This window comes from Mytilus californianus, unplaced genomic scaffold (genome assembly GCF_021869535.1).
Source record: "Mytilus californianus isolate M0D057914Y unplaced genomic scaffold, xbMytCali1.0.p SCAF_14, whole genome shotgun sequence".
Taxonomy (NCBI): domain Eukaryota; kingdom Metazoa; phylum Mollusca; class Bivalvia; order Mytilida; family Mytilidae; genus Mytilus; species Mytilus californianus.
In genome coordinates, this window is record NW_026262626.1 from 31,544,631 (window position 1) to 31,559,698 (window position 15,068).

The 15,068-nt window shown below is 31.0% G+C and overlaps 1 protein-coding gene across 1 annotated transcript in view; it reads left to right on the top strand.

Moving 5' to 3' along the window:
- The first annotated feature begins 3,092 nt into the window (after positions 1-3,092).
- LOC127724686 (uncharacterized) overlaps positions 3,093-15,068 on the top strand; it is a 261,959-nt gene continuing 249,983 nt past the window's right edge. Inside the window, exon 1 of the mRNA XM_052231740.1 lies at positions 3,093-3,201. The gene's annotated coding sequence lies outside the window, so the exon portion shown is untranslated. The remainder of the gene's footprint in view (positions 3,202-15,068) is intronic.

Below are 15,068 nucleotides of genomic sequence, written 5' to 3' on the forward strand. Positions count from 1 at the left end.
AAATATCTATTGAAAGTTAAATTCAAATTTTCATTAAATTTGTGGCTGTAATAAGGGGTCAAAATAGCTATATTAAAATAATTTAAAAAAAAACCACAAGTCTGTTGAATAGGATTATGTCTGTTGCTAAGAAGTGCATTGTCATATCAAGGTACAGAAAATATATAATTAATTTGTAAGCACTTGGAAAGAATTTAAACACATTTTCAGATACAATGCACAAAATCTTGTACTTATTATCAGGTCAATATAACAAAATTGTAATTGTCCCCTTTTGGTGTTGCTTAGCAACCTTTCCTCTGGAATGAAACCATAGAAAACTGACTTAAAAAAAAAAGATATGTAGGCTTCAAATTATACAAAATAAATGGATTCAGAAAAAGCTAATAAACTACTCATCATTCTCATCCGATTATTTCTTTATTAGAAAATAATCTGTACTAAGTAAAAGAATACATGTGTTGCCAAGTACTAACCATTTTATTTCAGATTGTTCGTTTATGACCCTAATGTGTGCTTAGAGTCTTGACTTTTATAACACAAGGTGTTTATTTGAATAAATTGGGAAATCAAATGTTCCTTAAAATATTTCATTGAGAAATTGAGCTCAAAAATGGTTAAAATCTGATTTTTGTATGTAGGGCCACAAATTTACATTTTTGAACGCTTACCCATTTTGCTTTCTTCAAATAGTTGTTTATACCTGTACTATCACGAATACAATAAGGGCAATGTAATTGCTATCTGGATTTTTAGAAAAAAAAAGGCAATTAAATGTTATGTGATTATCCTACTATTTCAAGTTGCCATACCAACGCTTCAAAAATATTAAAATAGCTCAATAATTATATCAAGGCAAGATGTGCTCTTTACGATATACGAGTTGAGAAATTACTTTTTTACAGTATTGATTTCCTGCTTAACTTTGAAAAATGCATATTTTACCACGTTTTGGGTTGGTATAGTGACAAGTATATCAGGAAATGAAATTTGTTGCCATGGAGACCAATGGATTTGAAAAAATATACCACTATCACTAAACACCTCAAAGAATTGGAATGCGAAAATAAAACGATTTTATTATTGTTTGGATTAAGTTTTAGGTGTTTGCTTTTTTATCTATTTTTTTTTTTTAAAAGCCAATAATTCAAACAAACTTTTTTTAAAGCAATTTATTTACGCGACTTTTGTAATTAGAAAAATAACACGAATATAATAAACCTCGTTCTTCTCTATCATGAAAATAAATTGAGAAAATTTAGACTACGCATACCTTCATTGTAACCATATCTATCCTAATTGTACATGTATTATCTTTTAATATTCCAATTTTTCTATCAATGCGTGACAGATGGTCTGCTAAAATAACACTCGAGTTTTCTGAATGCCTTAAATGCGAATATTATGTGGCACATCTACCATAAAATTTTGATGCAAAAAAAAAATGGCCATGTAAATTTGGAATAACATTGATCCAAATACATATTTATCTTTCAATTTCAATTATGAAAATCTATTTGTTACATGTAGCCGAAGTAAACGGCAATATCAAAGGTTCTATGATTTGTCAGAGGTTTCCTACTTTTACAAAATGTTCTTGATTGAATTGTTGGTGTGTCACCTACATAGCTATTTCTTTCTTTCTACATATAATTGTTTATCTATTTAGGAAGTCTTCTTTTAACTAGAATTATTGCGAATTGCTAGAATTTTCAAATAAAAATTAATATAAAGAAGTTCTGTAAATTAATGTAACTGCAACTTATCATTTTTTACAAGAAAATTACGCAGTTCGATAGGGTTTCCTACTTCGGAAAGGACATTTTCAGTGTCTAGAATATTATAGTTTTTACTTCCTTCGTCAATGCACGATGCAGTTGAAGTAACCAAGAAACTGACAAATATTCTTATGTGTAGAAGAGAAATATATGAAATTCAATTTTTCATTATCATATGATGTAATTATCTATTTCTTCGGGTCTATCTTAATATTTATATATAAAGCCTTTTATTTCTCTAAATTTTAATCATGAAATTACAAACAAAATAACAAGAAAAGACGCCGGGAAGAGTTTTGCTCATGCTGGCAATTAAAATTCAAATATCAAAGATTCGCCCCCTAAACCCCCTTAAAGCATGAATCCCGTGTGCATTATATCCAAAAACATTTTTGCATTTTTAAGATTTGCGTTTCTTCAACTTATATTAACTACATATATACAACTTTTTTTATAACATAGAACAGCTAAAAAGCTATTTTTTTGCAGATGGTGGTATTTTGGGCAATTGTATGAGTTGTTCGTTATGATCATAAAATTGAGAATGGAAATGGGAAATTGGCTGTTTACAAATGTTTAGCGAGAAGCGTGATTTTGGCATAATTTGATAATGTCAAAAACTTCCTTAGCACTAAACAAAATGTTATTTGGTTTTATGGTGATTAACATTTGAATCCGTGAAAGGCTAATATTTTGGAGTTTAAGTCTGGAAAAGGGCGCTACTAATTTAAAAAAAATACGACACTAATTTTTTAAAAAAATACGCCACTAATATTTCAAAGTGCGTTTGAATAGTGACTATTAACCTCTGTTCTAGAAGTTTTTCATATATTCTAGTATTCCTAGGAATTTTCAGTATACCAAGGACGTATGTTAGTTACACGTACTTTAATAAGTATACGGATACACATTGCAAGAAAACAAAGAAATAGTGATGTCAACGTTAAATGCGTTAAACATGTAAAACACAAAGACAGGAAAAAAAATTGAAAAACATTGATTAACAAAATTTTTATCTGCTATTAACCTTCTTGTGGTCAGCTATACGATAAACAGTCGTAAATTTGATGGCAATAATAGTGTGTACGTAATTTTACACATCTCCGTGTCCGTATCATGTCGTTAATTAACTTTTTTCCCTATATTTGTACGATTATATACTTGAAAATTTCTGAAAAGTGACCTACACATAAGCTTCTCATATTAACTATAATCATTGCTGTTATTTTATAAAAAAAATAATCATATATCGTCTCATAAGTTTAATAATTATTGCATAAATCTACAGAAACTTGAGACCGGGACCAAGACCAACTTTTAGAAACACCACAGTGGTATTTCCGGAACAATTGTGAATTAGGAATTTCTGTGTGCCAATATTTACCTTCTTTGCAATCGCCGATAAATTTCCATGTTTTATAATGTAAGATTTAAACACCATTGTAGTACAGATTTAAACTTCAATGATAATACCATGGTAATCCGGTGTAAAAAAGTAAAATTACGAAAATACCGAACTCCAAGGAAAATTCAAAACGGAAAGTCCCTTATCAAATGCCAAAATCATAAGCTCAAACACATCAAACAAATGGAAAACAATTGTCATATTCCTGGCCTGGTACAGGCATTTCCTTATGTAGAAAATGGTGGATTAAACCTGGTATTATAGCTAGCTAAACCTCTTAGAAGAGGGCAAAGTTTTCAATATTATAGATTTGTACTGTTGTAGACCTGGAGATTTAAAGGTAGTCTAACCAGTTGAGTTATGGAAGATCTTCTTTGGCTCGATTGTTTAGAGCGCTGCCTTTAGATCCACAGATTGAGGGTTTGAATCCCGCTGGTACCTAACCATCCATGGATTTTCACAACAGTACGATCAAAACAGATCCATGTCAACTGTAGCAGCAGAACCATAGCAGTTAGGTCCTTTTGATATAAATGACAACTTGTGAAAAAATATCAAAAGGACATAAGAGCTGCAGTTCCGCAGCTATGTCAACAGTCAGAGCTCAGACATGATTGCTTTTGACCTGAAACTTTGAAACTTTTTATTTCACTAAAGGCCTCACATGAGGCATGATAGTACAAACAATACAATATAACAAATATAGCCTAATGCATGAACAAAATTAAACATACATGTATATACAAATGTACAGAATTATCCAGGAAGGTAAATATCACTTAAATATTGACATTACAATTTTACAGAATTTAGACAATCCAACAAGAGTGAATTTATCATTACTATTCATTAGTTCATAGAAACTATCAACATTTTTAACTTTACATATCTCTGCAGGTAAAAACTTTTGTCTCTCAACATTGAAAAAGTTGCAGTTAAATATATAGTGAAATTCATCACCCAATTCTTCTTTATTACATAAATCACAAACTCTTTCTGACCTATCTATACTAAAAAATCTACCACATTCAATGGGTGATCTATGGAATGTATCTCCCTCATGCAAAGCTCTGATTCCTTGCCCAGCTTTGGCTATACTTTTTGTCCTTTTTGGTTTATTGCTCTTCATGTTTTTAATAAGCTTTAGATTTTCAAATATTTTGGCCTCGAGCATCACTGAAGAGACATTGATTGTCGAAATGCGCATCTGGTGCAGAAAAATTGGTACCGTTTATGTTATTACTACCACTGGGTCGATGCCTCTGCTGGTGGACTGATAGTCCCCGAGGGTATCACCAGCCCAGTAGCCAGTACTTCGGTACTGGCATGAAAATACGGATTTTGTGTTATTAAAATTTGCTGTTACAACATGTACAAAATTTTGGGAATTATTTAAAATTAAGGAATGTATCTCCCTCATGCAAAGCTCTGATTCCTTGGCCAGCTTTGGCTATACTTTTTGTCCTTTTTGGTTTATTGCATTAATTGCTCTTCATGTTTGTAATAAGCTTTAGATTTTCAAATATTTTGGCCTCGAGCATCACTGAAGAGACATTGATTGTTGAAATGCGCATCTGGTGCAGAAAAATTGGTACTGTTTATGTTATTACTATGACTACCACATCTAAATTTACATAAGTTGTGTCTTAAATCAAAAGGTAATACAGTTAAATAATTTTCCATGCCAAATTCAGCCTTATACATTCTGTAATTTAAACATTTAGATGAATTGAATATTTTAGTCTTCCAATCATTTACAAATAAATCATGATAATACTGTTTCACATTCTTATTAGATAAATTACAATACTTTCCAACAAATTGATTATTCCAAGCATCAACATTACCACATTCAATTAAAATATCTTTTACATAATTTAACCATTTAGAATGATAAACATCACCACAGTCGAGTCTATGCAATATTTCGTACAGTGTATATGAAATTTTCTCTTTTTTACGTGTAACAATACGTTCCAAAAAACCAATCATTCTTGCTTTAATTCGACCAGACATAGGTACTCTACCAAGTTCACCATATACAATGCAATTAGGTGTACATTTTTTAACTTTCATAATATATTTACAAAATTCTAAATGCAGAGATTCAACAATATCATTGTTTTCATACCCCCAAACCTCAGCACCATATAACAAATTAGGTGCAACCATAGCATCAAACAAATTACAATTGTAGTAAAATATCTATTGGTAAGCACAATTTTCTTGCTTTATGCAATACAAAAAACATAGCTTTTCTGGCTTGTTGTACCAGTCTGGATTTATTACTATGAAAAGTACCCTTTCTAGAAAATATTATGCCAAGATATTGGAATTCGTCGATAACAGATAAACGTTCATTATTGTATATAAAATGAGCATTTTCAGCCTGTCTACTCTTAGAAAATATAACAATATTCGTTTTGGCTGTATTAACTTTTAAGTTTCCATGTTTCACAGTATAAATACATTGCATTCAAGGCAGACTGCAATTCAGCAGCAAATTCAGCAAAAATTACAGTGTCGTCAGCATATAACAACAAATACAATTTGAAATACCTTCTACCAATGGTTTTCAAATTATAATATTTTGTTACTCAGATGACAAAATGGAGGTCAAGTTCAATATTGACAATTTTCGCTTTTACCCTTCAGGAGTTAGGGTCATTGATCTATTGGAAAATGGCACTTTATGTCATTTCCATGCAATTACTCATGAAACATTCAACCAATGGTCTTGAAATTTTAATAGGGTTTTACTGAATGAAAAATGGTGATCAAGTTTGATATTTAAGATTTTCAATTTTGCTATTCAGGAGCCGTGGTCCTTGATACTGATAGATTTAAAATTTTCACTTTATATCGTATCTGTGCAAATATGTATGAACCGTTCAGCCAATAAAATGTCAATATGCTGTTACTGATCACAAAATGGTGGTCAAGTTTGATATTAACAATTTTCATTTTTTGCCATTCAGGAGTTATGGTCCTTGATAGATTGAAATGGTAAAAAAAGCCTGAAATCGCCTTTCAATATACAGAAAAAACAGTTTCCTGTCAATTTGACAGCTCATTCTTTGTTGCCTGTTATCTTGAAAATTATTATAGATTTACAGAAACTATAAATTGCAAAAAATGATCAGCAAGAAAAAATTTACAAATAAGTTTACATGGCTAGAATTGGTCAGTCTACCCCTTATTGATGTTATTTCCTTTCAATGATAATTTTTATAAATTTTCTGCATTTTTTGCCTATTATGTTGAAAACTATAAAAGACAGGTTGAAAGTTTTAAAAGCAAAAATGATCAGCAAGACATGACCTATATATTTTATAGATATTTCAAGGAGGGGCAGACTAGAATTTTTAAATTGAGGATTTTTTTCTTCATTTTTTCCAGAAAAATTTATGAAAGAGGGTACAAGTTTTGTGTAATCAATTTCTCTTACAGCTTTCAACCTAGATCCCTGAAACTTCACAGGAAGATTGCACGTATGTTGAAGTTGTGCAGCTGCTATTATGGAAAGGTCTGAGGATTTTTTCTCATTTTTCCAGAAGTGGGAACTTAGTCATTTTTTAGCAAAAAATCCTTTTTTTTTTCTTAACAGAAACAAGTTTTTTTCATGGCCAATCACTAACATAATTATTTTTTTCAGCATTTATTACAAACATTTTTTTTCTCACTTTTATATTTTTATGTTGTTTTAAAAAATTATTTTACTTGAATTTATACGTGTTTACTTTATTTGATACATGTACACGTACATGTACATATCAAGCCAAGTCAGTTTATATCTTGTTTCTCGCCTGACTATTTAAAAGGCCAGAAGCTTTGTCCATCAAATATAGTTATAAGAAGATGTGGTATGAGTGCCAATGAAACAACTCTCCATCCAAGTCAAAATTTATAAAAGTAAACCAATATAGGTCAAAGTACGGTCTTCAACACGGAGCCTTGGCTCACACTGAACAGCAAGCTATAAAGGGCCCAAAAATTACTAGTGTAAAACCATTCAAACAGGAAAACCAACGGTCTAATCTATATAAAAAACGAGAAACACTTATGAACCACATCAACTGAACATCAGATTCCTGATATGCCTTCTTTAATAGATCAGGTAGACAAGCTGTCTATTTAAAGTAATAGGGCAATGGCAAGAAGACATCACCAAATCACCCAAATGCAATGTGCATAAATACCAGAGCTTACGACATGGTCTCCAACTGAGCAGGAACTACCCACCAACAAACAGTCAGCTCTGGATAGCCCCAAACACAATAATTGAATGAGAGCAATCAAATCCAAGGACACAGCAAACTGTTAAAATATCTAATTAAAACTGAAAGGTTCAATACGACACATCAGTAACAAACTCATAATTTTACTCTAAAATAGATATGATCTAAGCTTAAGCATGCTAAGGGAGCCAGGACTGGTCATTTTCTTTCATTGGGGGGCCCTGGGAGGAAATATTGGAAATTTTATGCCCCACCTACGATAGTAGAAGGGGCATAATGTTTTCTGGTCTGCGTCCGTTCGTCAGTCTGTCCCGTGTCAGGTTAAAGTTGTTGGTCAAGGTAGTTTTTGATGAAGTTGAAGTCCAATCAACTTGAAACTTAGTACACATGTTCCCTATATGATATGATCTTTCTAATTTTAATGCCAAATTAGAGTTTTGACCCCAATTTCAGTCCACTGAACATAGAAAATTATAGTGCGAGTGGGGCATCCATGTACTATGGACACATTCATGTTCATATTTTTTTCAAGACCCCCCCCCCCCAAAAAAAAAAAGACATCCACCCCAACATTTCTCAACTTGTGTTCTTTATAACAAAAAATACATGTATACAATTTCTTTTACAGGATATATTATTATTGATAAATAAGATATTGCAATAGTAGTGAATCTAGAGCTTCAAGTGGCTGATGTTGTTTCTTGACTTCACGGAACTTTATTTGGATATGCCTGTTATGGTCTCATTGCCATTTACAACATGTTGATTCAATTTCAGCACATTGTTCATATCCTTTATTAAAGAAGTTAGTTATTGGCTTTAAATAAAAATACTTTCCTGGACGAACACTTTCAAACTTAAGATTTGAATGTTAACCATTGAACAACTGAGTGGAGCAAGGCAAAAAAAATTGACGTCTTTCGTGCCAAAAAATTATATTTTTTCTATTCTTATTTTATTCATGAGATATTCAAAACATTCTTTTTTTTTAATTCTTGGTGCAAACAATTAATTTATTTTTCCATATTCAAAAGCAAACTTTTTTTCTCGTAAAAGGATTTTTCATTGTTTAAGAAACATTCTGTAAAGCCGGCCATTTGGTCTATTTTTAGATAATTTAGCAGTTTTCCTTTATCATTTTGAAAACTTTAACAGATAGAGAGAAACTTTAAAAAAAGTAAACTGACTAGCAAAATACACTTTACAAATAAGTTAACATGACCAAAATTGACAATAGACTCTGTATTGGAGTAACAATTTTTTACTCTTTTTATATGATATCTTCAGAAAATATAATAGCAGAAAAAGAAAAATTATAAAAGCATTATGGTCAGCAAATTATGATCCTCAAGTAAAATTGCTAAATCGTCAGTTGACATCTGATAGTAGTTATTGCCTTTGTATAAAAAAAAGGGATATGCCAATGAGACTACTATCCAAATATAAAAATAAGAAGATGTGGTATGATTGCCAATGAAGACAACTCTCCACAAGAGACCTACATGTAATGTCATAGAAGTTAGCAACTATAGGTCACCGTACGGTCTTCAACAATGAGCAAAACCCATACAGCATAGTCAGCATGACAAATTTAAGACAATACATACAAGAAAACTAACTGCCTAATTTATGTAGAAAATAATGAACGAAAAACAAATATGATATACAGCAATAAACGACAACCAGTGAATTATAGGCTATTGACTTGGGACTGGTACATACAGGATGTGGCGGGTTAAACTAGTTTGAAGGCGGCTACCCTCCCCTAACCTGGGACAGTGGTGTAACAGTACAACATAAGAACAAACTATAAAAATCAGTTGAAAAGGGCTTAATTCATCAGATCCATACAAAGCAGAAATACATCTAACAAAAACACAGACCGGACGTGGCAGGTTATTTATACATCCCCACTACAAAAAAGACACTAAGTACAGATCTGAGAGTACTCATAGTTACTGACTGCTACAAATGTAGTTCAAAGCCAATTACAACTAATGAAACAATCATGCATCTAAGACTGTTTTCACCCTTTTTGTGTTTTGGCTATAATTTTGAAAAAAAATATGATAGATAGAGAGATACTTTGAACTTGCAGCAAAATTATCAACCAGATATATATAAGATCTAAAATGTATATAATCATGATAATCATGATAATAAGTCAATATAGCCAAAAGGATCAGTCTACTCCTCATAGGTGTTACTGTTCTTGATTGTTTTAACAGAAACTAAAGTAGATAGTAACAGTGGTAAACAAAGTTAGATCTACAAATAAATGAAAGCAATTATAAGTCGAATCATTGTGTCATTAAAGGACAATTTTAACCAATGTTGTTGTTTTTTACCTTATATCTTAAAAGCTATGATAAATAGACTGAAACTTGAGATCTATAAATAAGTTTAATAATCTGACCATGGAAGTATTATATGCTCATTTTACTTCCATGATCTGACTGAAATTGTTGATTTGCCTCTAAATCACAATTTAACCACATTTTTTTCTTTATCAAAATATAATGGATATATATACCGAAACTTGGACCAGCAACTTTTGTCAGCAATACATGATTTTGACCCACACAGATTCTATTCAACACAAATATTCTTGTTGCAATGAATCATTTTAAATGCAAAAATGCCAGTTGTAGCCTTTAGTTTGATTATATAAATATGTGTATGAATATATGATATGAAGGGTAGAAATATACAGATAATTGCAACCCAAAGAAGACATTTAAAGTAAAAAATTACTTTTTTGTATTAGAAGTTTTCACACTTTTGTTTTGTCCAAACAAATGGACACAAAAAGTAAATATATTGTTATGGAATTTTTAACTTAAAATGTTCAATGCATTGGTAACAACCCTAATTAGGAAAGTAATCCTGTCAAGCATAAATTTGGCAAAAGATTTCAGAGAAGAATACATGTATGGAAATATGAAAGCTTACGGACAGTAGGTGCAGAAGGATACCAACAGCTCTTTTTAGCTAAAAAATAGGATCGAAGACCATGACAAATTTATAAACTTTCATTAATTCCAATGATATTTTGTTGAAGAACTTGCTGCTTATTTAAGCAGGAAAACCTAACCATTTTAGTGCAAACAAGGTTGTCTGCTCTATGGTCGAGTTGTTGTCTCTTTGACACATTCCCCATTTCCATTCTCAATTTTATTAAAGTCTCACCAAAAATATTATTAATTTCTTTTTAGCCTATATACCTGCATGTGATCTCTATCCCTTTATGACTAATAAGTTGAACTGTGAAATACTACTTAGTATCATCCACATGACTTTTAATACGCCCGTTTACGGGACGTATTATGGTATACCGTTGTCTGTCCGTCCGTCTGTCTGTTCGCCCGTCGTCAACATGTTGGACATTAACTCAAAAACGCTTTAACCAATTTGCATAAAACTTTGGTGAATTGTTTATATCTATTGACATGAGCTCCCTTTTGTTTTTTTTAAATTACAGACTTTACGTTTCCGAGTTATGGGGTTTTATTCATTAAAAAAAGGGGGATTTTCCAGTTTTCGGAAAATTACTCAAGAATGCTTTCACCAACTTGCAAGAAATTTTGGTTAATTGTTTATATCTATTGACATGAGCTCCCTTTTGATTTTTATAAATTTTAGATTGTATGTTTCCAAGTTGCAGGGTTTTATTCATAAAAAAAAAGGGGGATTTTACAGTTTCGGACAATAACTCAAAAATGCTTTCAACAGTTCTCATGAAACTTTGATGAATTGTTGATATCTATTGATGTAAGCTCCCTTTAGATTTTTCTAAATTTTAGATTTTATGTTTCCAAGTTACAGGGTTTAATTCATTAAAAAAGGGGGGATTTTCCAGTTTTCAGACAATAACTCAAAAATGCTTTCAGCAATTCTTATGAAACTTTGGTGAATTGTTTATATCTATTGATGTAAGCTCCCTTTAGAATTTTATAAATTTTATTTGTTTATAGTCTGACAACAGATTTACTAAGTGTTGCGCAACAGCATAGTGTATTGCACAACAGCAAGAAATCTTTAATTGAATATAAATTCAATTCATATAACCAATTTCAAGTTCTTTGACTACATTTATTCAAAACCTATAATATGTCATATATTTAATTACAATCCAAATTCAGACCTGTATCAAGCTTGAATATTGTGTCCATTTTTCCCCCAACTGTTCAGGGTTGGACCTCTGCGGGCGTATCCAGCTGCGCTTAGCGAAGCAGTTTATTAATGTCTGACAGTATGACAAGAGGGCACGAGATTCACTGCACAATTTAAAAATTTCTGCTTAAATAAATTGTAAATTGAAGTTTCAAAAGTTGTGCAAAATTTGTTGGATGTGTACCCATTGAAATTTTATTTAGAGAATGTGGTTTCTTTTATTGGTGGAAAATGGTTTCAAACTAGCTTTCTGTAGTTGCGAGTACTCTTAGTTCAATAGTTTGGGCTGCTTGGTTATTTTTTGTGTGTGCCAAGTACCAATATGTTGGGTAGGCTCTTTCCAACTTTGTTGTTTTTATACGACCGCATAAAATTTTGCGGTTGTATATTGGTATTACGTTGTCGTTGTCAGCGTCGGACAATAACTTTAGTAAATGTAAATAGAAATCTATGAAATCTATGAAATTTAAACACAAGATTTATAACCACAAAAGGAAGGTTGGGATTGATTTTGGGGGTTATAGTCCTAACAGTTAAGGAATTAGGGGCCAAAAAGGGGCCCAAATAAGCATTTTTCTAGTTTTCAGACAATAACTTGTGGAACGGTGTATGGATCTCTCTGAAATTATACCACAAGTTTCCATACCACAAAGGGATGGTTAGGATTGGCTTTGGGGGGTTATGGCTCAAACCGTTTAGGAATTAGGGGCAAAAAAGGGGGAAAAACAAGGGTTTCCTGGTTAATGGACAATTAAAAAAAAGTACAATGTTATGTTTGGATTACCTCCCTTACACTGCTTTTAAATTATGTATAAAGAAATGTTGTATTGTCTTGAGGTGATTAGCTATCAATTTATTTTTAGTAGTGACTATTTATTAAAACAGACCTGGGGTCAATTACATGCCAAAGTAATTAATTACATTGCAATTACATTGCTTTTTAAATGTAATTGATTATATCACAATTACATCGATTTTCAAATGTAATTAATTACATTACAGTTACATTGCCAATGTAATTAATTACATTTCAATTACTTTTGTCCAAAGAAATGTAAGAGCTTCATCATTTAGAATAAAAAATCGTAAAAGTAACAACAGTCTAGACAGTAAAAATATTTGTTGATGATTTGTTTTAAGTTTTTCAAATTTCTAACGTGATTGTTACATATAATCACCATTGGATTTTCACTGTGATTATTTGATTGGATTTCTTATTTTTATGGGAACAAATTTATATAATATGTATGTAAATCGTTATAAAAATATTTTTTTATTTCTTAAAAATTTCTACTAAAAGTGTTAATTTAGATGTTTTAAAAAGGTACCTCATGTGAAATTTGAAGGAAATTTGAAGCATCTTTTTATTACTTAAGAACTAATGGTAGCATATTCAAGACTTGTCTTTTGGCAAGTCAAAATTGTTAAGTACATTGGGCTCCATTCTAGTATGTTTTGACTGCTTTGTTTAAATTTTGTAGAAAGTATTCAAATAGTATTCATCTGAACATATTTTGCCATATAAAAATGATGGTTTAAAATAAAAATTGCCTTTGGCATTTTAATCAAGGGACAAACTTTTTCTTAATAATTAGCTAAGTGAAAGGAATGACCTGAGGCTAAGATTATGATAATTGTTAGAACAACATATTTACAAATTGTATGTAAATAAATTGGTATTGTTTTAATTTTTGATGTAAACATGTGAAAAATGAATGAATTGAATACAAATAAAGATTATTATACATGATATAATTATTAATGAAATATCAAGGAATGATATGTTTTTCCATCATGATAAATGTTTAAAAAGTATTTGAAAAAATTAAAGCACCAAACTTACTAAATGTAGGAAAACAAATATAAGTTGCATCAGAATAGCCAAATATGTTTTAAATTTCCTAGCAAATATTAAAATGTAATTCAAAGTAATTGAAAAGTAATTCACAATTACATGGGGAAAAGGCAATGTAATTCATTACTTTCAATTACATGTAATTGAGTATATGCTCAATTACACATGACATTGAATTACTTTCAAAATTGTAATTAATTACAGCTAACTACAATTACATTTTTAATTACCCCAGGTCTGATTTAAAAATGCTGATAAAGGAATACTAATTTAAGCCATGATTATGTATGTCATTTTCTATTTTATGACTTTGATGATGTATTTAAATGGGTAATTATGGTTGCAAACTCCATTGAAAATTTGAATTGAGATTATGACCATATCTTGAGGGAAAGAATTTTTTTTTGGAAAAAAGGGGGGGGGGGTGAAAAAAAATTGGTGGGGGGGAAGTGAAAAAAAAATTGGTGGGGGGGGGGGGGGTGGAAAAAAAATTGGTTTGGGGGGTGTAAAAAAGAAATTGTGAGGGGGGACAATTTTTTCTCATTTCAGATTTCAGAAATTAAAAAGAAAATTACAAATATTTTATTTTTGCAAAAAAAAAGGGGGGGGGGTGTAAAATTTGTTTATTTTTTTTGTTTTTGTTTTTGGGGGGGGGGGGGTCAATTCGCAACAGCATAGTGTATTGCACAAAAGCAAAAAAAATAATATAAATTCAAATCATATAACCAATTCTAAGTTCTTTGACTACAGTTATTCTGTGTCAGAAACCTATTATGTGTCAAATATTTAATTACAATCCAAATTCAGACCTGTATCAAGCGCGAATATTGTGTCCATTTTTACCCTCACTGTTTAGGGTTGGACCTTTGAGGTTGTATCCAGCTGCACTCAGTAAAGCAATTTATTACAGTTTGTTCTAATGTTGTGATGTTACACCACTGTACCAAATTTGGGGGTGTAGGGAGAGCAAACAAACATTCAAATATAATTACTAAGCCCTGTCACAAGTGCCCCAAACCAGTGGTTGTAACTGTTATCAATCTGTCATATTTGGTTTTTTTTGTTCATTTTTATAATTAAAATTTTTAATGATAATAAACAATAATCAGATTACCCGGTATCTAACTTCGTATATTTTACTGAAATAGACCTGTCAAACGTTTATTGTCGTTAAAAATGTCGCTTAAATGTATGCATCTTTTAAAACTGTTTTATTAAGCATATTATATTGAAAATCATTATTTTAAGGGCATGTAATATTTTAAATAAAACTTTTCTAATTGATATGATTTCAACTAATATTGAACTGAAGATGTTGCCCTTTTAAGTAATATAAGTGATGATTGTTTGAAAAAAAATATTAAATTGCCAAATAGATGCCCAAAAGTAAAAATAGGAGTTACAAATCCGATTGAATACAATTCTTTGCCTAATTTAATTGATTCTGTAACGTTTGTTTCAAGGAGGACCAACGTCTCATCAAAAAACACCAGCAAGTATCAGGACCCACCAGCACAATGTCAGGACATACCAGCACATAATCATGACATGTCTAAACTGAGAAAATGCACAATTTTGATTAATTGCAACAGTTTTTCACAAAATAATTTTGTCTAGCG